The 21,925-nt window shown below is 44.8% G+C and overlaps 1 long non-coding RNA gene across 1 annotated transcript; it reads right to left on the bottom strand.

Annotated features, from left to right (window-relative positions):
- Positions 1 to 3,923: 3,923 nt before the first annotated feature.
- On the bottom strand, positions 3,924 to 21,899 carry LOC120915441. The gene is made up of 3 exons (XR_005743879.1): positions 21,876 to 21,899; positions 15,315 to 15,379; positions 3,924 to 4,198 (listed from the first exon to the last, which is right to left on the bottom strand). It is a non-coding gene; the product is annotated as an uncharacterized LOC120915441 (long non-coding RNA).
- Between the last annotated feature and the right edge of the window lie 26 nt (positions 21,900 to 21,925).

The following is a 21,925-nucleotide window of genomic DNA, read 5'->3' as shown; positions in this document are numbered from 1 at the left end:
TCCAGCCTCAACGCTGATAAATCACATATTCCACCTGCACAATGATGAGGCTCTAAAGACCAGCTAACGAGAGAGAGCCTACAGCGTTCTGCGGGGCACTTTTGCAGTGCTGATCAGAAATGGGGTCAGTGCTGGACGCCTGGACACCGCAAATATGGAATACTTCCCTGACATGCTCACGGGGATCTCTTGTACTTATACAACGACAATGTGGCCTGCAACATGCCAATATCACCTATTAATGATAAATCTATAGCACATCCCTACAAGCAAAAGTGGAAAAACATAAAAAAAAAAGATACATCTATGTAAAATGCATCTTTACTGCTTCTTAAGAAAGAATTGCAGGGCATGTTGGGTTATTGCCATGCCTCAAAGGTATACTCCTGTCAAAACTGTCCATATAGTGAACTTGGTGTTGAGTTATTCACTTTACGGTCAACACAAAGGACAAGGGGGCACTCTTTATGTCTAGAGGAAAAAAGATTTAATCTCCAAATACGGAAAGGTTTCTTCATAGTAAGAGCTGTGAAAATGTGGAACAGACTCCCTCCAGAGGTGGTTCTGGCCAGCTCCGTAGATTGCTTTAAGAAAGGCCTGGATACTTTCCTAAATGTACTAATATTTATAGGTAAAGTTGATCCGGGGAAAATCCGATTGCCTCTCGGGTGAGGGGGGATCAGGAAGGAATTTTTTCCCCTGCTGTAACAAATTGGATTATGCTCTGCTGGGGTTTTTTGCCTTCCTCTGGATCAACTGTGGGTATAGAATTGGGTATATGGGATTGTACGATATTTTTTATTTTATTTATTTTTCTATGGTTGAACTGGATGGACTTGTGTCTTTTTTCAACCTTACTAACTATGTAACTTACTGTTTTCGGGTCACATTGTCACTCCCTGTACTGTATCTGTGGAGAAACACTGTAGTCACTGTAGTTCCTGATTTGGCCTACAGAATACACCCACCTCTCCTCATCTCTGCAACTTATGGGGGAGACGTATTGTAGTTCACAGAGGTGACTTGGGCAGGGCTGATAACACTTATCAAAATTTTAGTGTAGCAAGGGGAGAGTGCACAGGAAGTGGAGAGCTAATTTGATTTCTGGCAGATTAACAGGTATTTCCAAAATGTTTTTCAGGACTGCACCTGGTTGCTTCCATCTGTTTTGTGTGTTTCCTCCAGCATTTCTTCACCACGCGTCTGCACACAGTTATGGAGAGCGATGCAGCGGACAGGTTTCTCCTGTGGGGGTTACTCACCCTTTCCCCCCTTCCTTCCCCCATTTTCATCTCCCTGGGAACGTTGGTGCAGTGGCTAGTGGGTTAGCATGTCTGCCTAGCTACAGGTTTTTTTATTTTTAGAAAAAGGTGGTGGTGGTTTGCTGGACACAGGAAAGTTAAACGGCACCATAAAGAGGAAGTTCCATTCGGATGACGCCACCCTTTGGACTGCTTTAGCTGATTTTGTGTTAGTAAAAGACGATTCACGCTTTTCTGTCTGTTACAGCGTGATGAATGTGCTTACTCCATTACGAACGGTAGTTTTACCAGAATGAGCGCTCCCATCTCATAACTTGCTTCTGAGCATGCATGGATTTTTCACGTCGTTAAAGCCCACACCCACGATCAAACAAAAAAATTTTTGTCCGTTTTTCAGAACTCGAAAAATGCTCTGAAGCCCACACACGATCGTTTTAAATTACATTTTTAAAAAACTTTGTTTTTTACAACCCGGAAAAACAAAAGGAAGATTGTGTGTACGCGGCATTACAGTCCAGTCAGCTTCTGTCCATGAGAAAGGTCATGTCAGCGCTAGGAACCCTGACTTCTTCCATACCGACAGTTCAGTGGGCAAAGCTCCAATTCAGACCTCTGCAAAGTTTTTTGTTAAAAACCTGGAATCATTAGCAAGATTTATTGGATTCACTAGTGAAGATCCCCACCACGTTAAAAAAGGAGTCTCTGGTGGTGGAAGAACCAGACAAGGTTTTCTGCAGGCCTGTTATGGTCCTTTCCAACCCAGGTAAGATTAACAACAGATGTCAGCTCCTGGGGTTGGGGGGGCTCACATGAGCGGTCGGTGGGCTCAGGGATCGTGGTCCTCAAGAGAAGCACTGAGATCCTCAAACTGGAGGGAACTAAAATAAAAATAAGAAAGCTGCACTAAAAATTAATTATAAATGTGCAAAGACTGCAGTTTGAATGAAACAAACACGTGATCTTAACACCATATTAATATATGTAAAAAATGCTCAAACATATAATAAAAAAGAAATCTAAAAGTCCTTAAAGTGATCCAAGAGTGAAATGGGTCACACACTTAGGTTTGCCGGTGAGGAATCTCACCACAATACAATCGTGATCCACCACCACATGAATTTGCGGCTTACCAAAGGCAAGCTAGAAAGCCAGCCTGTAGGATTGTTGTAGGTATCAGCCACATTCCAGCAGTCAGGAGAGATATAACGACTGGATACAATCCAAAACACTCGGGGGGGGGGGGGGTTCTCAACCATATATCCAAAAAGCAAAAACACTCAATAGTGTAACACAGTATTGCACAATTTTAATACCAAAGCTGTGCACTTACATAGATAAAGCCTCCCAACGTCCGTTTTGTCTCAGATAGACATCGTCACTGAAGGGAACTAAAGGCGATAGAGATGGCCTTACTGACCTGCAGAAGAATTCCAGGGACAGCATACACAGATCCTGTCAGACAACGCCATGGCGGTGGCCTACATAAACGGACAGGGGGGCACCAGAAGCAGGAAGCATTCTAATCTGGGAAATGCTCCATACTCTATGCAGATTTGGCAATTCAGATGTCTTCCATTTGATAGTGAAGAAATGGGGGCGGCCAAGAGTGGATATTTTTGCGACTCAGGAAAATACACAATTGTCTCGCTTCTTCTCCCTGAACAGGAACAAGTCATCACTGGGGGTAGATGCTCTGGCACACAGTTGGAAGTTTTTTTTACCTCTGTTACGCCTTCCCCCCATTTCAGCTTATCCGTCAGGACATAACAAAAATCCGGAAGGAGGATACAACGGTAATCCTCATCACTCCCTTCTGGCCCAAAAGGCCATGGTTTTCATCCCTTCTACAGATGCAACTTGAACCGTATTGGCACTTTCCGTTGAGTCAAGACCTGCTGTTACAAGGTCCCCTGCTTCACCAGGAAGTAGCAAAGCTAAAACTCACAGCTTGGCTTCTGAGGAGCAGCTCTTAAGGAGAAAAGGTTTCTCGGATAGGTTGGTTACTACCCTCCTATCTAGCAGAAAGAGGGTTACCAGAGCAATATTACAAAATCTGGAAAGTTTTTAACTCTTGGTGCACAGCATCCGGCAGATCATTAAAACAGATTTCTTCTATCCTGGAATTCCTGCAAGAAGGAGCGGACAAGGGCCTATTGGTCAGTACCCTAAAAGTTCAGGTGGCCGAACTGGGGGTATTTTTGGAAAAATCGATTTCCTCAGAACCCCTAGTGATCAGATTCCTTAAAGCCCTCACCTGGTCTAGGCCGATGGTGATCAAAAGCTGTCCGTCATGGGACTTATCAGTGGTTCTACAGGCACTGACCGGGGGAACCTTTTGAACCCATTATGTTAACCTCCCTGAAATGAGTTCCTTTTGAAAACAGTTTTTTTAGTGGCTATTACAACAGCTTGAAGAATCAGTGAGCTGCAAGCCTTATCGATCAGGGAGCCATTTTTTCCATTTTTCCAGACAGAATTGTTCTGAAGACAGATCCCAATTTTTTACCTAAGGTTGCTTAAGTTCAAAATCGAACCCAGGAGATGATACTTCCTACATTTTGTTCTAATTCGTCGGGTAAGAAGGAAGAAGAATTCCATACCCTAGATGTTAAAAGAGCATTCTTAAGTTACCTAGAAGCTACTAAACACTTTAGACGTTCAGACGCATTATTTATTTTATTTGCTGGTAATAAAAAAGGAAGACAAGCTTCCAGAGGAACCATTGCCAGATGGTTGAGAATAGCTATCTCAGATGCCTATTCCCTTACAGGCCAAATTTGTAAGGCAGCTACATGGAGAAGTCTGACGACCTTTTTCCTGTCATTATAGGTTAGACCTCATGACGGCTGGGTACCAGGCTTTTCGGAAGGAAAGTCTTACAGGCTGTTGTCCCACCCTAAATGTGGTAAGTCTCGATTATCCTCTTGGGTGCTGTCCTGAAAGACATTTTGGAAAAATGCAAGTTAGACTTAGCGGCAACTTGTTTTTCAATAGGCTTTCAGGACAGCCCCTTTTTATGCTGTTGCTGTAATACTATGGATTACAGACCCCCCCAGGACATAGCACCCCCCTCCATTAGTACAGACCCCCCAGGACATAGCATCCCCCTCAATTAGTACAGAACCCCCAGGACATAGCACCCCCCTCCATTAGTACAGTCCCCCAGGACATAGCACCCCCCTCCATTAGTACAGACCCCCCCAGGACAAAGAACCTCCCTCCATTATAACAGACCCCCTCCAGGATTAAGAACCTCTCTCCATTAGCAAAGACCCCCAGGACATAGCACCCCCTTCCATTAGTACAGACCCCCCAGGACATAGCACCCCCCTCCATTAGTACAGATCCCCCAGGACAAAGCACCCTCCTCTATTAGTAATCCCCCCATCGCAAGCCAACACCCACCACCTCCCCCCATTACCGCACCAGCTCGGGCGGCTCAAGTATAGACCACCCTCGATCAGTACAGACCCCCTTCCAAGTATAGACCTCCCCCAAGACAAAGCACCCCTCTCCATTAGTACAGCCCCCCCCCAGGACAAAGAACCCCCTTCCATTAGTAAAGACCCCTCCAGGACATAGCACCCCCTCCATTAGTACAGACCCCCCCAGGACATAGCACCCCCCTCCATTAGTACAGACCGCCCAGGACATAGCACCCCCCTAAATTAGTACAGACCCCCCCAGGACATAGCACCTCCTCCATTAGTACAGATCCCCAGGACATGGCACCCCCTCCATTAGTACAGACCCCCCCGGGACAAAGAACCTCCCTCCATTAGTACAGACCCCCCCAGGACAAAGAACCCCCCTCCATTAGTACAGACCCCCCCCCCCAGAGTTATGGGCGCCCGGGGCAGAATTTTTTTTCCGCCCCCCCCTTATATAAACATCCACAATGGTTATAAGGATAATTAAACACATGTAAAGGGCATTACATTTTTAATGTTGATAAAGAGCATTACATTTTTAATGGTAGTAAAGAGCAATACATTTTTTATGAAAAAAAACTTTTATGAAAAAACAATAGAAACAAAATGACAGATGACGACTTTATTAATGTTTTAGGAAGTTATGAAAATCCAAACCACTGATGTGATACATGTGTTGCTACATACTAGATTGCCGCCATCACCTCCTGCTCCCACCACCACCACCTCCTGCCAGCTCTTGCCCGAATCACCTCCTGCTCTCACCACCACCTCCTGCACCCACCACCCACACCTCCTGCCACAATTGGCTCTTGCCACCATCACCTCCTGCCCCACCACCTCCTGCCAGCATTACCTTCTGCCACCATCACCTCACCCACCTCCTGCCACAGTGCCAGCATAACCTTCTTCCACCATCACCTACTGCCCCCACCAGCTTCTTTATTACCTTAAAGCTGGGTTGTGCTGTGCTGTGCTGGACTTGTCTGGACATGGCTGTGCTGGGCTGTGCTGTGCTGGGCTCAGGGCTGTACTGGGCTGTGCTGGGCTGGACTGGGCTGTCAAGGCTCTGTCCTCTGCCTATGGCGAGTGCACTGCACGAGCCAACGACTGTCACTGCCATAGTGTCCCTCCTGACTCAATCGGCTATTCAAAAATGGTGCCGGGTGGCGCCATTACATAACTGCCGAATGTGCCGCTTGGCCGAGCGGATACGAGCTTTCCCGAGCCGGGCTCGGGAAAGCTTGTATCCGCTCGGCCGGGCGGCGCATGCGTAGTTACGTAATTGCACCACCCGGCGCCATTTTTGAATAGCCGATCGAGTCAGAAGGACTCAGGAGGGACACTATGGCAATGACAGTCGTTGGCTCGTGCAGTGCACTTGCCATAGGCAGAGGACGGAGCCGTAACAGCCCAGCGGCCATTTTTTTTACGGGCCAGACCGCAGCAACAGAGACCGACCCGCCTCATACACATATATATATATATATTATACACACACACATACACACACACACACACATTATATAACTCTTTATTTGGGGTAAATAATACTGTACAAAAGATGAGGTTGAACTGAGTAAATCGATACCCAACATGGCAAGCCTTAAATTGCATGAGCCAGTGAAACAGGGACAATTTTTAGTACCCAAAATCATCCACAGGTGATGCTTTAAAAGCTCTGACATTTTTGTTTAATCAGTACAGTATTCAGCCATAAAAAGACTCAGAAACAAAACAATACATTACATCATCACAGGAAGTTGTATTCTGTCGTACGGGACTTTTTGGAACTCTAGTAACCTATTTGTTTTCGATATGAGACTAGCATGCAAAAAAATAAATAAAAAATGGACGATCATTTATCCGATATTCTCATTGTGTGTACCAGGCTTTACCCCTGTTTCCCTACTACTGAGATACTTGAGATCAACAGTATGCAAACCTCTGCCGCTAGCACACTGCTTTGCGAGTAGTCAAACTAATAGCCCCATAAAAGTCTATTGCCAATGTGATGTTTGGGGGATGAGCTGGATCGTAGAATACTGGCTCATATGGAACCTCAACTAACTGACTGCAGCATAGGGCACTAAGAGCAAGCTTTGCACCTGAGACTCTGTAGTTTGAGGGAACAAAGGTATGTGTAATGCACATAATTTCATAACCTAACTGTTCTTTATAGATCTGAAATACCAGCTGTAATACCAGTTCTCACCTGTAGTGGCAATGTAGATGAGATCTCTGATAGCGGTTTCCTAAGGGAAAGGGTCTCAGAGTGTTAGGCTTTATTCTGACGTGAAATCACCTTAGTCTAAGTTTAGCTACACACTCTGTGCTTGAGAAAGGGTTCATATTCTGCCACAATGTCACAATGAAGTGCCTTATACTATGTACTACCTGTAACAATAAAATCTTATGTGCACTTTTGCTGCTGGATCAACTTGTTTATGGTGGACATTTCTTGGCGTCAGGCAAATCCAGAGCTTTGGCGTGCATTAATTGAATTGTTACCCAAGTGACCTTCATTTTGATGCAGTAATTTCTTAGTCATTGAATTAATAAGAAAAGTGAATGCAAGCATTATTGAACAATTTTGAAAAAGGCAGACTAAGGGCATGTGTGGCTTTAATATTGTTAAGACCCAGGTGGCGGCAGGCAGTGAGTTGGCACCAGTGCTGGGACAAGGCCATTTGGTGCCCAGGGCGAATATGGCAAACTGCGCCCCCCCCCCCCCCCCCCCGTTTTTAAGAAAGAATCAACGTTGTTTCAGAACAAGAATATACTTAAAACAATACAAATTAAATGATCATCCCACACACAGTATTTTGCCCTTTACATGACCCCCCCCACACACACAGTATTGCCCCTTTACATATCCCCCACACAGAATTTCCATTTAGTGATGCCCGGCATAGGATAATGATACTCTTATGCCTGCTAACAACCCGCCCAGGGCTGTCTTTAATTTTGTTTGGACCCTGGGCAACCATTTTCCTGGGGCCCCCATGCAATATTGCTCTTCACCCCAACATCCTAAAAAATGTACACACACACTGTGTAACCCCCTGTCCACGTCCACCTCTGTACCCCCCGTCCACTGCCACCTCTGTATCCCCCCCTGTCCACCTCTGTACCCCATGTCCACATCCACCTCTGTACCCCATGTCCACGTCCACCTCTGTACCCCCCGTCCACTGCCACCTCTGTATCCCCCCCCTGTCCACGTCCACCTCTTTACCCCCTGTCCACCTCTGTACCCCATGTCCACGGCCACCTCTGTATCCCCCCCTGTCCACGTCTACCTCTGTATCCCCCTCCTGTCCACAGCCACCACTGTACCCCATGTCCACGGCCACCTCTGTATCCCCCTCCTGTCCACAGCCACCACTGTACCCCATGTCCACAGCCACCTCTGTATCGCCCCCTGTCCACAGCCACCTCTGTATACCCCCCCTTCCATAGCAACCTCTGTATACCCCCCCTTCCACGGCAACCTCTGTATACCCCCCCTTCCATAGCAACCTCTGTATACCCCCCCCTTCCACAGCAACCTCTGTATACCCCTCCTCCATAGCAACCTCTGTATACCCCCCTTCCACAGCAACCTCGGTATACCCCCCCTTCCACAGCAACCTCTGTATACCCCCCCTTCCACAGCCACCTCTGTATACCCCCCCTTCCACGGCAACCTCTGTATACCCCCCCTTCCATAGCAACCTCTGTATACCCCCCTTCCATAGCAACCTCTGTATACCCCCCTTCCATAGCAACCTCTGTATACCCCCCTTCCACAGCAACCTCTGTATACCCCCCCTCCATAGCAACCTCTGTATACCCCCCTTCCATAGCAACCTCTGTATACCCCCCTTCCACAGCAACCTCTGTATACCCCCCCTCCATAGCAACCTCTGTATACCGCTCCTCCATAGCAACCTCTGTATACCGCTCCTCCATAGCCACCTCTGTATACCCCCACTTCCATAGCCCCCTCTGTATCCAACCCCACCCCCCAATGTCCGTTCATAGCCACCATTGTAATCCTCCCTTTAAAGAGTTCTCACCACTTTTCACAAATTCCTCCCCCTCCTTCTCATAGTTCTCATCTTCACCGTGACACTGCCTGCACCTTTCTGGAATGTGTGTGCGGCGCGCTCTCAGATCTGTAGCATACAGCCAGAACACTTCACTCTGTGCTGTGCTATAGAAGTCTGAGGGGGGGGGTGACGGGACGGGGGAAGCACAGACGACCGCTCTGCCTCTGCCTCACTCCCTGTCACAGGTCAGCCACTCCGATCCTGCAGCTCCTGACAGAGGGAGAAGCAGGATGAGTCGGCTCTCACTACACAGCCCACAGCTGTTTTCCTCCCCTGTCAGTGTGGCCGCTTGTAACCCGGCCGGAAGAGCAAACGGGGGGAGGACAGATAGCACAGCTGTGTTCGTGACCGGGACAGCAGAGGTGCACTCGGCAGCCAGTCGGCACAGTTTGTACAGTGCCACTGCCGCTGCCCGCGCTGTCTATGACACACAGAAGTGTACTTGTCAGGCGGCCGATTGTGTGTCAGAACTGCGCCCCCCCTCCTGTGCAAAATGGTAGCGCCCTGGGCACTCGCCCCTCCCGCCCCTGCCTTGTACCGGCCCTGGTTGGCACAGTGTTCCATTGAGGACAGTCAAACGCACTCTTCCTGGACATTCTTGCACAAGTCGGCCACCTAATTATTGAACATTTAAACTGGCATGCCTACTCCTCCCTGTCCTTTCTTACGCGCAATGTCATAGAGGAACACTATCAATTTAATTTACAGGAACACTGCAACTAGCAACAAAAGCCAATGCTAAATCATGTATTTTATTTTCAAGTGGTTTTCTTACTGTCTGCAACAGAATGAGAACCCCCCCCCCCTTTCTCCTACAATGGTAGGGTAAAAATACAAGTAAACTGTAAAATTGCTCTCTATATACTATACCTGTTTTAATCATAACCAATGGCTTGCATTTCTGGCATAATCTCTTCTATTTTTCTATTTTAGGGCGTTTTTGCACAAACTCCCTAAACCAGCTAACATTTTATCTGACTTCCAAGGAAAGTCCCAGGCTTTGGAAATCTGGCCTTGGCCATGGCGTTTTTTTTTTTAAGAACATTGATAAACCTGGGGGTAAAAGCCTTCTTTTTCAATGGTTTACTTGGCTTTTAAAAAATCGATTGATACTATGATGTAACATTGTTTTAACATGTTATTATGATGGGGCACATTGTGAGCTTGTGGCATTTACTTCTGAAATTCAAAATAGAGATGAAATGGCATGTTCTGATGTGAGCGGTGGTGGACATGTTTGTAAGGAGCTCAGAGTATCCTGAAACAAATCTGTTGCCATCCGTGCATCTGCCTATCTAAAACAAGCCGATACCCCGCCAGCCTGTTCCTCCCTGTCTGCCCGAGGTCGCCAACTCTCCTGTACACCCGCGACCGTCATAATCCAGCCGGCCTGTGACTTTCTGGGAAGAACCGATCCTGGCCGGCCTGGAGGTAAGGGACTTTCATCCATCCTCACCTGCCTGCCCATCCACCTACCTGGCACAGTCCGGAGGCCTGTCTGGCTGTTGGGGAAATCACTGCCATTTCCTGAGCCTCTATCCCACAGGAGTGAGCCGTGGCAGGTCCGGCCGCGTTCTGGAGCGCGGATCTTCTGTCTCCACCCACCCTGTCATCTCTCCACAACCCTGTCACGGCCTGGTGTGCTGCCCTGCAGAGACTGCCTGTATGAGCCGGCTGTGGTATCCTGGGGCCTAGAGGCTTCTGCTATCTCTCTGCCTCTGTTCCACTGCTCTGGGCCTCTTCCACCTTTGTACTCCCAGCCTCACATCCTCATTAACCTGCATCTGCTTGTGTGCCTGCCCGGCTTGTGATCTCTTGTGGTTTAACATCTGCAGCCAGCTTGGGTCGCCCCTAGCTGCCTCCTGGATGCTCATCTGGACACGGATGAATATCCTCTATAGTGGTCCTTCTTGGGGACTTATCATATGTCCTCCTCCTTCAAAAAGTGAAGGGGAACTCCAAATTCGCTTAGACCAACACACCGCTCTGGCTACCACCGCCCTCTTTCCCGCAAAACAGATTCCATACTGGTCGCGTGGCTTCAGGCCTTGCTGGCCGACTTGGAAATTGGATCCTAGTGAGGCTCCAATGGCAGAGAGGTCAGCACCACTGTCAAGACAGTACGGCCATGATCCTTGCTGCGATCAAGCAGAAAAGGACCTTGCTGCTGGTGCGCATCGACCACCTCACTGAGGAGTATAATCTCATACGGAACAACCTTGACAAAATAAGGGGAGAATGACTGAAACCAAGTCCAGAGTATCATCCACTGAAGATCTTACGGCCACCTCCATTGCTGAGCTGCAGTGCACAGTACAGTCCCTTGTCGCAAAATCAGACGACGCTGAAAAATATCAGAGTCCTGGGTCTGCCTGAGGGAGAAGAAGGGGATCACCCTGTTGTATTCGTGGAGGAGTTCTTTAAAAATCTCCTGGGCTTTACGAATGTTCCCCCTACTTACGTGGTTGAAAGGGCCCATTGGGTGCCCACGGGCCGTGCCATCCCAGGGAATCATCCCAGGCCTTTTCTGGTCCGTTTCCTTAACTATCGGGACAGGGATAAGATTCTCTCTGAAGCCCACAAACATCCCACACTCAAACATCTATGTTCTTCTTTTCTCTGACTTTTCAGCTGATTTGCAGAGGAAGAGAAAAACCTTTAAAGATGTCCAGAGAAGTCTCATATATAAGCACATTAAATATAGCATGCTTTAACCCTAACCGCTTACGAGCCCAGCATGTCAGAGCGATCTGCCTCTTCGACAAATCAGCGGATACTGAAGACTGTGAAAACAATTTGTGGAAATACTGCGCTGCTTAAAAAAGTGTGACCAGCTGCTAACACAGCTAATGTAGACAAATCAGCAAAACAAGAAGTGGAAGAAAAAATGTGTAGCGCTATGGTCAAATGTGAGTAACAAAACCATTAACAATCCTGCAAGGAATATATAATGGTAATACAATCATGTGTAAATTCCTGAATGGAAATAAATAATGAAATAAATAAATAGAAAAAGTCCGATAAGTAGTAAAGTCCATATAAACAAATCACCACGTGAATACAGATGGGAAATCTTGATGATGTTCCAAAATTATATATTCAAAAGTGTAAATAATCGCCACCACCTATGAGGATGAGTGAAGGCTTACCAGAGTTGGTGGACTTGAGCTGACATATGTCACTGCAAGTCAAAATACGCTTGTAGTACTAAATCTAGTACATGGAATTAGGCAGTACAGATATCCAGAATCCAGGTTCAGTTGTCAATTCAGATATACCAATACACATGGAAAGCCTTTGATCCATAGAGCTCCGTAGTGAGCCGGGTATTCAAAAGAAGTAAGGGAAGAAAAATAGCCACATAGCGTAATCCAATAAAAAACTATGTAGTTTAATCAAAATTAAAAGTCAAGTACACTCACATGTATCCTGATTTAAAAACGCAAGGTAAATAAGTTTGAGGCAGCAGTGGAGATGGCCCAACGTTTCGTGTTAAAAACACATCATCTGGGGTGATGAAGACTGGCTGACCACCTTACACTGAAAGATTCTTCTCGCTAATCCATTTAATGCATGGATCTTCCACATCCTTGTTTGTTCTATACTACTAAACTCTCTGTAAACGCCGGAGTTATCTCAAGTGTACCTCTACACGTGATCCACACTTGACCCCCCCACGGTTTGTTTGTTTTCAAAGGAGTGGAGGACCTGGTGCTCTCCATCTACCTGGAGAAATTACACTATCTGGAAGAACTATACAACTGCTCCAGATTGTCTGGTCCTCCTTGCTGTGATGGGATACATGTCCCCTCACTCTCGGCTATTTTTATAAGTTGAACACGAGCTGGGGTTATCCCAGGAACTTTGAGCCTCCAGAAGGCAACCTCTACTATCAAGTTTAGGGTAAGAAATTGCCTTGGCGACAGTTGTGGTTATGTCAGGCGGTAGCCGGTAGGGCGTTACATGTACTTTTAGATGGTTACCACACCTGCTCAGGTTCCACACTGTTTCTCTTGCTGGATTATGTTGTCTTCATTTTGTTCTTTCCTCCTGTTCACCTCTTTCCTCTTCAGAATCCTTGGACGGCTACATCATCTGGACTGCCTCTGCAACTTGCCTATGGACAGGACACTAATGGGTCTTCTATGTTCCTACGGTCATTAAGCTTTTCTATTCTAAATGGGTATAGATTTAAAGTTGATATCTTGGAATATTAGAGGAATGAATGACAGGGTGAAAAGATTGATGCTGTTTAAATTTCTGCAGTCTCATAAACCTCACATTTTGTTTCTTCAAGAAACGCACCTAATGGGCAGCAAAATCCTAGTGCTCAAGAGGGCATGGGTAAAACAAGGGTTTCATACCACATACTCCTATGCGAGGACAGTAACTATTCTGCTGAGCATGTCATTGCCTTGCTTGGTAGAACATGTTTTTATTGATCCGGGGGGGAAGATACCTCGTCTTAATTATTGAAATGTATGCACAATGCTGGGCGATAGTCAATGTGTATATCCCTTCTCCGTTTGACCCCTCCAGATCCACAATATTATAGTTGGAGGGGACTTTAACACCATCCTAGATAATACCAAGGACACTAATAACCCCCTTGGATATGCCCCCCCCTGATTTGGCCATTTGGGCAAACACTTTTGATCTTCAGGATATTTGGCGGTGGAAGCATCCGGAGGATTGGACTTATTCACATATCTCAGCATCGCATAGATCGGGGTCTCGCATAGACTTATTTTTTGGGTCTGCTTCTGCTCTGTCTCAGGTTGGGGCGGTCTCCTATCTCCCGGCAAGTCTTTCAGACCACTCACTGTTGGAGCTGGGCTTGACTCTTGGTACCTCCCTTGAACCGGGATGCTGGAGGCTAGCATCCCATTGGATAGACTATCCTCAAATACAGGAGTTAGTAGAGCCCAAACTCACAGAATACTGGATGCTTAATGAGGGGTCATCTTTCCTTGATGTGGTCTGGGAGGTGGGTAAGGCTCATGACCAGGGGGAATATGTCTCCTCTATCAAGGCAGTGAGAGCCGGCTTGGTGTCACATACCACTCAATTGGAACAGTGTGAAGAGACGGCACTGGAACTTTTCACAGGGCATCCAACACCTGAAAATGATTCTACTCTAGCCCAAGCGAGAAGAGATTTGAAGCTCCACTACACCTCACCGGTGCAATCTGATGCACGGAAGTTTGTTGCCAAGCTTTTCGAATGAGGGGACAAGAATGGCAAACTACTGGCCAACCTGGTGGCAGAACCCACGCTCCAAATAGTAATCCATAGAATTCAGACTTCCACTGGTTGTCAGGTTACAGACCCCAAAGGTATACTGAGGGAATTTCATCTCTTTTATAGCAAACTGTATGATGATCCATTCTCTAACTCAGTTGACGCAATGTTGGAGGAATTAGGGGAAATCACCGTCCATACCTTAACATGACTTACCCCTGCATTATGAGGGGTAAAGTTATGCCGGACCGACGCCTTACGTAAACGGCGTAGCTAAATCCGACGGGCGCAAGTACGTTTCTGAATCAGCATATGTAGCTCATTTGCATATTCTATGCATAAAACTACGGAAGCGACCCTATCGGCCAGCGTAAATATGCACCCAAGATACAACGGCGTAAGAGACTTGAGTCAGTCGTATCTTGGACAAATTCTGGCGTATTTGAATCAGGCGCCGAGATACGATGCCTCACATTCGGACTTACGACGGCGTATCTGGAGATACGCCGTCGTAAATCCTTTGTGAATCTGGCCCCTAGTGACTATGACAAAAAGTAAAGGACCACAGACACAAACAAATTTGAAAACGATTCTAACCCCTTCCAACGCTATCCAAACTAAAAAGAAAATAAATAATTAGAGTTCCATTTTATACATCTGAGAAGAACAATGACACCCCGATAACACCTTTGTTCAGCCTTTAAAGTTCCTATAAGCCTCTAAACTCACATACACAAGCTGCCTTTCCTGTACACTCATTGTAAGTGCACTTTTCCCCTGCCTGCTGTACAGTAGCTCCATCTGTTCTGCGGAAGCCTGACTGCACAGTTGGACACACAAGGCTTTCTTTGCTATGCCTCAAGAGTTTCCTGCCATGAAATGCATCTCCTGAGCTCTTGAGGCAGGACATGGTGTGCCCTTCGGACATTCTCTTGCTAGTGCGCTGCATAGCCTATTAATAGAAGCGAGGGCTGTGGAGAGAATATTCACACTATGAATCCCTTCCTGACTTTGTATTTGTATATCGGCTTCTCTTCTTCTTTCATTAAAACATGTCCTATTATATAATACATTACAGGCACAGTAAAATATACATACATGGCTTATACATTATATGCCAGAACGAAAACCCCATCCAGGAGATAAAGATTTTAAGGAAATATTCATGGTGAGGTTTGGAACGATGATAATCTAAAATAATACAAATAGTCATACGCAGCAAGTCTCCAGAAGATGAGAGATCCAAGTTAAGACAGATCAAAACTGAATTTGCGAAGGAAACGTACCGGTATGTTAGTTTGCATGTGGTTAGCACTGGTGGATTTTCAGGTTCTGTACCAGGACATCAGACCTTCAAAATATGTGAACCCAATCAAAAAATGATCATATAAAATGTAAGATCTTCATGTTATTTCAAAAGTCATTTATACTCATTTTAAATCTGCTGATCTTTTAAAATAATAATATCTGGTCTTGTTTTGGCTCTTCCTGTTAAAGGGTAACACTGCTCTGTCCCTGTCTCCCAATTTTCCCCCCTGTGTTGTCAACATGGGCTTACAATGGAATCTATAGGCGCCTCCTGAAGACATCATATAGATCAGGGGTAGCCAACCAGTGGCCCGGGGGGCCACATGTGGCCTGTGGAGCCCTCTGATGTGGCCCGTGACCTCCTACTCTGGAATGGCGGGTTGGCAAGCCCAGATCGCAGGTTGCCGACATGCCATACTGCAACATCAGTGTTGTGAATGAAGCTGGTGGTAGAGGAAGAAAGCGGCTGCGGAGCAGAGCCCTATAAACCGATGCTTCCTATACAGCGCCGGCTTTTACCACAGGCGGAGTCTATGGCAAAGTTCAGCTAACCCGCAGGTTAGATACAGGTGCACTACGCTGCACCCGCGGTGTGGGTAAACCGCAGCACATCAGTGTGAAAGCAGTCTTGGGCCCTTTTCAAAAGGTTAGCCCGACCAAATGGGACCCTTAATTCACCTCTACAGAGTGACAGATGTCCGTTTATGCCCGCCTACCTCCAATCCAAAAAACAAAAGGGAATTTGTATCCTTCCATCTGGGCAGATCGGAAGGACCTATAGAGTAGCCGTGACCTGTCATCCGCCTGCTCTGCTCATTGTGGCCCGCGACTGGTTACCAAGTTGCTTAAGTGGCCCTCACTCTTCAAAAGGTTGGGCACCCCTGATATAGATGAAACACGTCAGTGGAACTACAGAAAGCGATTTATTGATATGGTGGCTTCAGGTGGCGCCTCCTGAAGACATCAGATTGACAAAATGTGTCAGGGCGGAGCTGTGTACACCTGGAAGTAATTCGGTACACTCGCAAGTTCCGGGAGAGAGAGCTGAGCTTGCATCGATGCTGGTGGAGTCAGCCTCCAGATGAATATAGGCTTATGCTACTGGTGCATTGCAAAATACACTGTATAATGTGAGTCCATTTACAGTGCCTTAAAAAAATATTGATACCCCTTGAAAGTTTCCACATTTTGTCATGTTATAATCAAAAATGTAAATAGATTTTATGTGATAGACCAACACAAAGTGTCACATACAATTGTGAAGTGGAAGAAAAATGATAAATGGTTTCGTTTTTTGTTTTCACAAATAAATATCTGAAAAGTGTGGCGTTTGTAGACCCGCCTTTCGCTGCAATTACAGCTGCAAGTCTTTTTGGGGATGTCTCTACCAGCTTTACACATCTACAGAGTATAATGTTTGCCAATTCTTCCTTGCAAAAGAGCTCAAGCTCTGTCAGATTGGATGGAGAGCGTCTGTGAGCAGCAATTTTCAAGTCTTGCCACAGATTCTTAATTGGATTTAGGTCTGGACTTTGACTGGACCATTCTAACACATGAATATGCTTTGATCTAAACCATTCCATTGTTTCTCTGGCTGTATGTTTAGGGTCATTGTCCTGCTAGAAGGTGAACCTCTGCACCAGTCTCAAGTCTTTTGCAGACTAACAGGTTTTCTTCTAAGATTGCCCTGTATTTGGCTCCATCTTCCCATCAACTCTGATCAGCTTCCCTGTCCCTGCTAAAGAAAACATCTCACAACATGATGCTGTCACCACCATGTTTCACGATGGGGATGGTGTGTTTAGGGTGATGTGTAGTGTTTTCCGTCACACATAGCGTTTAGCTTTTAGGCCAAAAAGTTCAATTTTGGTCCCATGTGACCAGAGCACCTTCTTCCACATGTTTGATATGTCCTTCACATGCCTTCTCGCAAACTACAAACAGGACTTCTCATGATTTTCTTTCACCAATGTCTTTATTCTTGCCACTCTTCCATAAAGGCCAGATTTGTGGAGTGCACGACTAATAGTTGTCCTGTGGATAGATTCTCCCACCTGAGCTGTGGATCTCTGCAGCTCCTCCATAGTTACCATGGGCCACTCGGCTACTTAATAATTCTAAACCATTTATCATTTTCCTTCCATTTCACAATTATATGCCACTGTGTTTTTGTGTTGGCCTATCACATAAAATCCTAATAAAATACATTTACATTTTTAGTTGTAACATAACAAAATGTGGAAAATGTCATGGGGTATGAATACTTTTTCAAGGCACTGTATGTAGTTTTAATTGCTTAATTTTTTAAAAAGGTTTTACGATTTTAATTGCTTGATTTTTATTAAAGGTTTTATACTATATGAGTGTTTCTTTTCCTGTGGAACTTTGCAATACCTGGTGTGGATATGTGTGGATCAATCTGTGACATTGGCCCTAGTTGTCCCCAAGGGGACAAAACGCTATATGACCCATTGGTTAAGAAGAATCATGACAATTTGGTGAGTTTTCTGGAGTGATGGTAGAGGTACAGAGGTGAATTAAAAAACACTAAGAGAACTTTACAGTATGTGGACAATTACTGCATGAGTATTAGGAACAACTTAGCACAAAGCACTTTATTTATTTGTTTATTTATTTTGCACTGGACACTTTGTTGATTGAAGCACTTTATGTGACATACTTCATCATTATAATAATCTTTGCCATTCTGAAACTTCCCTCCAACCAATTTGCATATTATTTTATATGTACTGTGATTCTGTACTTGCCAAATATGCTGCAGAAATCTCCCTTCACTGAGTCTGGCTGCAACCATTTTAACTGTGGGCAGTTGAAGCTGCTGCCTGTTCACTTCCTGGATTTGCACAGACACACACCTCCAGCTCTGCATCTCTCATTGGGCCTCTAATGGCTCATTCCCCTCCTTTCCTGGCAAATTCTCATGAGAGTGAGAGAGAAAGCTGTGAATAATCTCATAAGGTTATGCTTTTTTCCAGACAAGAAACAGGAAGTTGGCTGTATAAGGTATTTACTGGCAGAAAAAAAAAAATTATGAAAACTACAAGGGCAGAAGATTTAATAGATGGAAAGATAAAAAAATTCCTGAAGGTCCGCTTTAAGATACACTAATCGTTTGGCTACAGATTTACTATTAGGAGTAAGTGTTCAAATTCAGTCCATAAATTGTACCAAAAATGTCAGCTGTGCAATTCTACCATCATGTGTAAATGCTATGGCAAACATAATTTAACTAAACTGTACAGAACCACTGACAGTCAATTTAGAGTCTTTGATGAACCCTTTAAAACACTGGACTGCACTCTCAGTCTCTTCAGTACTTTAGGTATGAAAGAAGGTGGGCGAGGAATGAACTAGACAGATAAAACATATTTTCCTGAAGCTGAACTACACTGCATCTGAGTACCACAAACCAAAAACGCTATTTAATTCATTTTTAATTTTCAATAATCCATCCATTCATATCTCCATGCTTTATTTTGCTATAATAACTTTAAAAAACAGCCTCTAGCATTTCTAGCCATGGCCATCTTTAGTAAGGGCAGATGATTCATGTATCATATACTTCTTGGAGTCCATCAGCCCTTAGCCCAGACATGCAGACAGGCCACTTTTGGGATGTATAAACATTTGCCTAGGCCTGGAAACCAGGAAGTAAAAGAAATGTAAAAAAAAAGTAAAACATATGATATACTTTCCTATCTATTTGCTAATGCTAGCAGCATAATGATTAAAAATAGTTAATGTTGATTGAGAGAGTGAAGTTCCGCTTTAATGTAAAGGTACCACATGCTGAATGTAAAATATATTTTTTTTGTATGGTAAGCTGTGCTTGCCAATCGCAAATGTAACACTTGACAGTTCCCCCTATATGGTAAAATGTTGTTCCCACCATTAAGCTGCCAATGCACAAAGGAAAATGCTTAGAAAGGATATAGCAAAGATATATTACTTCAGTTCCTTATTAAAAACCATTTGTACTTTATTGAGAAACTCCACTGCGACCTGAAGGCAGGCTATCCATAAGTCAAGTCCTCTTTAAAAGCACTATATATACAGAGAAGGCACAGGCTTGAAATGATCTGGGTACTGACTTCAGCAAAAGCCAAAGACTTTAAAGGGAGGTCGATTGTACATGCTCAACCTGACCACATTCTGGGCAAGCTCGCAGCAGAGCACTCTATTAATTTGTATGCTCAGGTCATTGTAGCCAAATTATTGTGCACTTGCAACAGAAACTATTTAGTACCTTTCTATGCTTCTATGTTTTTCATTCGTTTCTATGCTCAGGTCAGAAATACTTCCAATGGAGAAGGGGTAGAGCAACATTGCATATATGGTGGCTCATCAGAAAACCTTTGACAGTTTTTAGGACTCCCCTAACTATGGCTGATGGATAGTCCTTCACACAGTGGCTGGCCAACAGATTTAAGGGCTGGCCACAGACATAAAAATTACTAGATTTAGCAACTGTCATCTAATGTCCATGGGTACCCAATGAGAGACAAATATTAACATTAATGGATAACGGCATTTCATTTTTTTAAGCAACATTAGCAGCCACATTGCTGCATTTACCACTATGATTACTCAACATCTGAGTGACCAGGAAGAGACATTCTTGCACTATAAACATGTGAACATGGAATGATGCGGTTCAAAGCGGTTCAAAATTAATCTGTCCCCACACTAAAAACTTCCAAACAAACAACGTATTTGTAAAGACACTTCTGGAAGTTTGTGTGATGTTTAGTGGTGTGGGCATCGGGAAAGGTAAGTATTCGCTTTGTTCTTTACGTGGACAGCTTTTATTTGAAAAAAGACTTAAAGGAGTTCTCCAAGCTAAAACTTTTAACCCCGCTGTGCCCGGGCTGTAAAACTATACAAAATAAACTTTCACTTACCTGCCTACGATCCCCAGTTGTTCCGATATCGCCGTCCCGTTCTCCGGTCCCGGTCTGTTCCACTTCCTGCGGGTCGGTGACTCACAGTGCGCTCAGCCTATCAGCGGCCGCGACGGGACATTGCTGCGGCCGCTGATAGGCTGAGCGCACTGTGAGTCACCGACCCGCAGGAAGTGGACCGGAGAATGGGACGGCGATATCGGAACAACGGGGGATCGTAGGCAGGTAAGTGAAAGTTTATTTTGTATAGTTTTACAGCCCGGGCACAGCGGGGGTTAAAAGTTTTAGCTTGGAGAACTCCTTTAATGATCCTAGTCACTACAGTTGACAAAGCCAGCTCATGGGTAAAGCCAGTGAGGAAGAAACCCTAGGCCACATAATAAACAAGATCCTCCTTGTGTGCCTTCTCAGTACAGCCGTTTTCAGACCTACAAGTCACCTTTATAATATGAAAGCCTCAAACTTCCCCTAGACATGAGATAACACTCATCATATCCAGCTGCTTTGTGTGAACCCACTGACTATCCTTTGGAGGAACATCAGAAAGGCAGGTTAGAAAACATGCCCTGATTGCTATTGTTCGGTCATCCTTTTGTTCTTCTCCTTGCCCCTCCATTGCATTTAACAGTAAACTCTAATGTTAAACAATGGAAAAGAGTACCGCTCCAAGCCCTGCGACCTATGCTGTGCTCCCGCCCTGAAGTACTGACAGGTGCAGACTCTGCGCTGATCCGTGGAAAAAAGAAATGCTCCTGGACTGCCACACTCTGATGGGCGATTTATTTGAAACAAAATGAACAAAGGATAAAATCCAAAGCTGTATAACATCCAAAAGTTCATGCAACACTGCAATCAATGGTAGAAAGTGGACATAGGGGACAAAAAAGCTAACATGTTTCACATCATGGATAGATGCATAGTCATAGCCATGTCTAAGCATCTATTCATGATGTGAAACGTGTTAGCTTTTTTGTCCCCATTGTCCACTTTCTACCATCTTTTGGATGTTATACAGCTTTGGATTTTATCCTTTGTTCATTTTGTTTCAAATAAATCGCCTATCAGAGTCCAGGAGCATTACTTTTTTCCAAACTCTAATGTTAGATAAATATAAACTGCTGAACTCTGCAGTAGATGATCTGGTACAGGGCAGTACCTCTCCACAGTATGCAGACAGATTCTTCACACACAGAATAAAAGCAAGCAACAATATCCTACAGTATTTCAACATTATTCAGTGTCTAACATCTTCAGAGCAATAGCACTTACGCATTTCAGCCTACACAACATAAACAGTAACATTCAGCTGAGCTAGATGTTTCTGTTTATGATATAATTATTTTTTACAAACACTGGTGGGAAAATGGACTATGGCTGTATAGCCAATTGCCTTCATAGATCTAAAGGCAACTTAGATCTAAAACAACATCTACTGATTTAAAATGTACCCTAGAAAAAAAAGACCATATCACAGCATCATCTATAAAAGCCAATTTTAGTTTGCAATTACTGGAAAAAAAATTGGGGATCAAAAATGAAATCAATAAAAGTCAAAATGAAGAAATTGTGTTGGTTATGTGCAGTTATTATGGTGCTGGAAAATAATCACACTCTCACCTGTACAATCAGCTCTGGAAATGTATGTCTGTATGTCTGAAAATTAAAAT

Source organism: Rana temporaria, chromosome 10 (genome assembly GCF_905171775.1).
Source record: "Rana temporaria chromosome 10, aRanTem1.1, whole genome shotgun sequence".
Taxonomy (NCBI): Eukaryota; Metazoa; Chordata; class Amphibia; order Anura; family Ranidae; genus Rana; species Rana temporaria.
The sequence above is the reverse complement of the archived record's forward strand: the minus strand, read 5'-3'. Positions and strand labels throughout refer to the sequence as shown.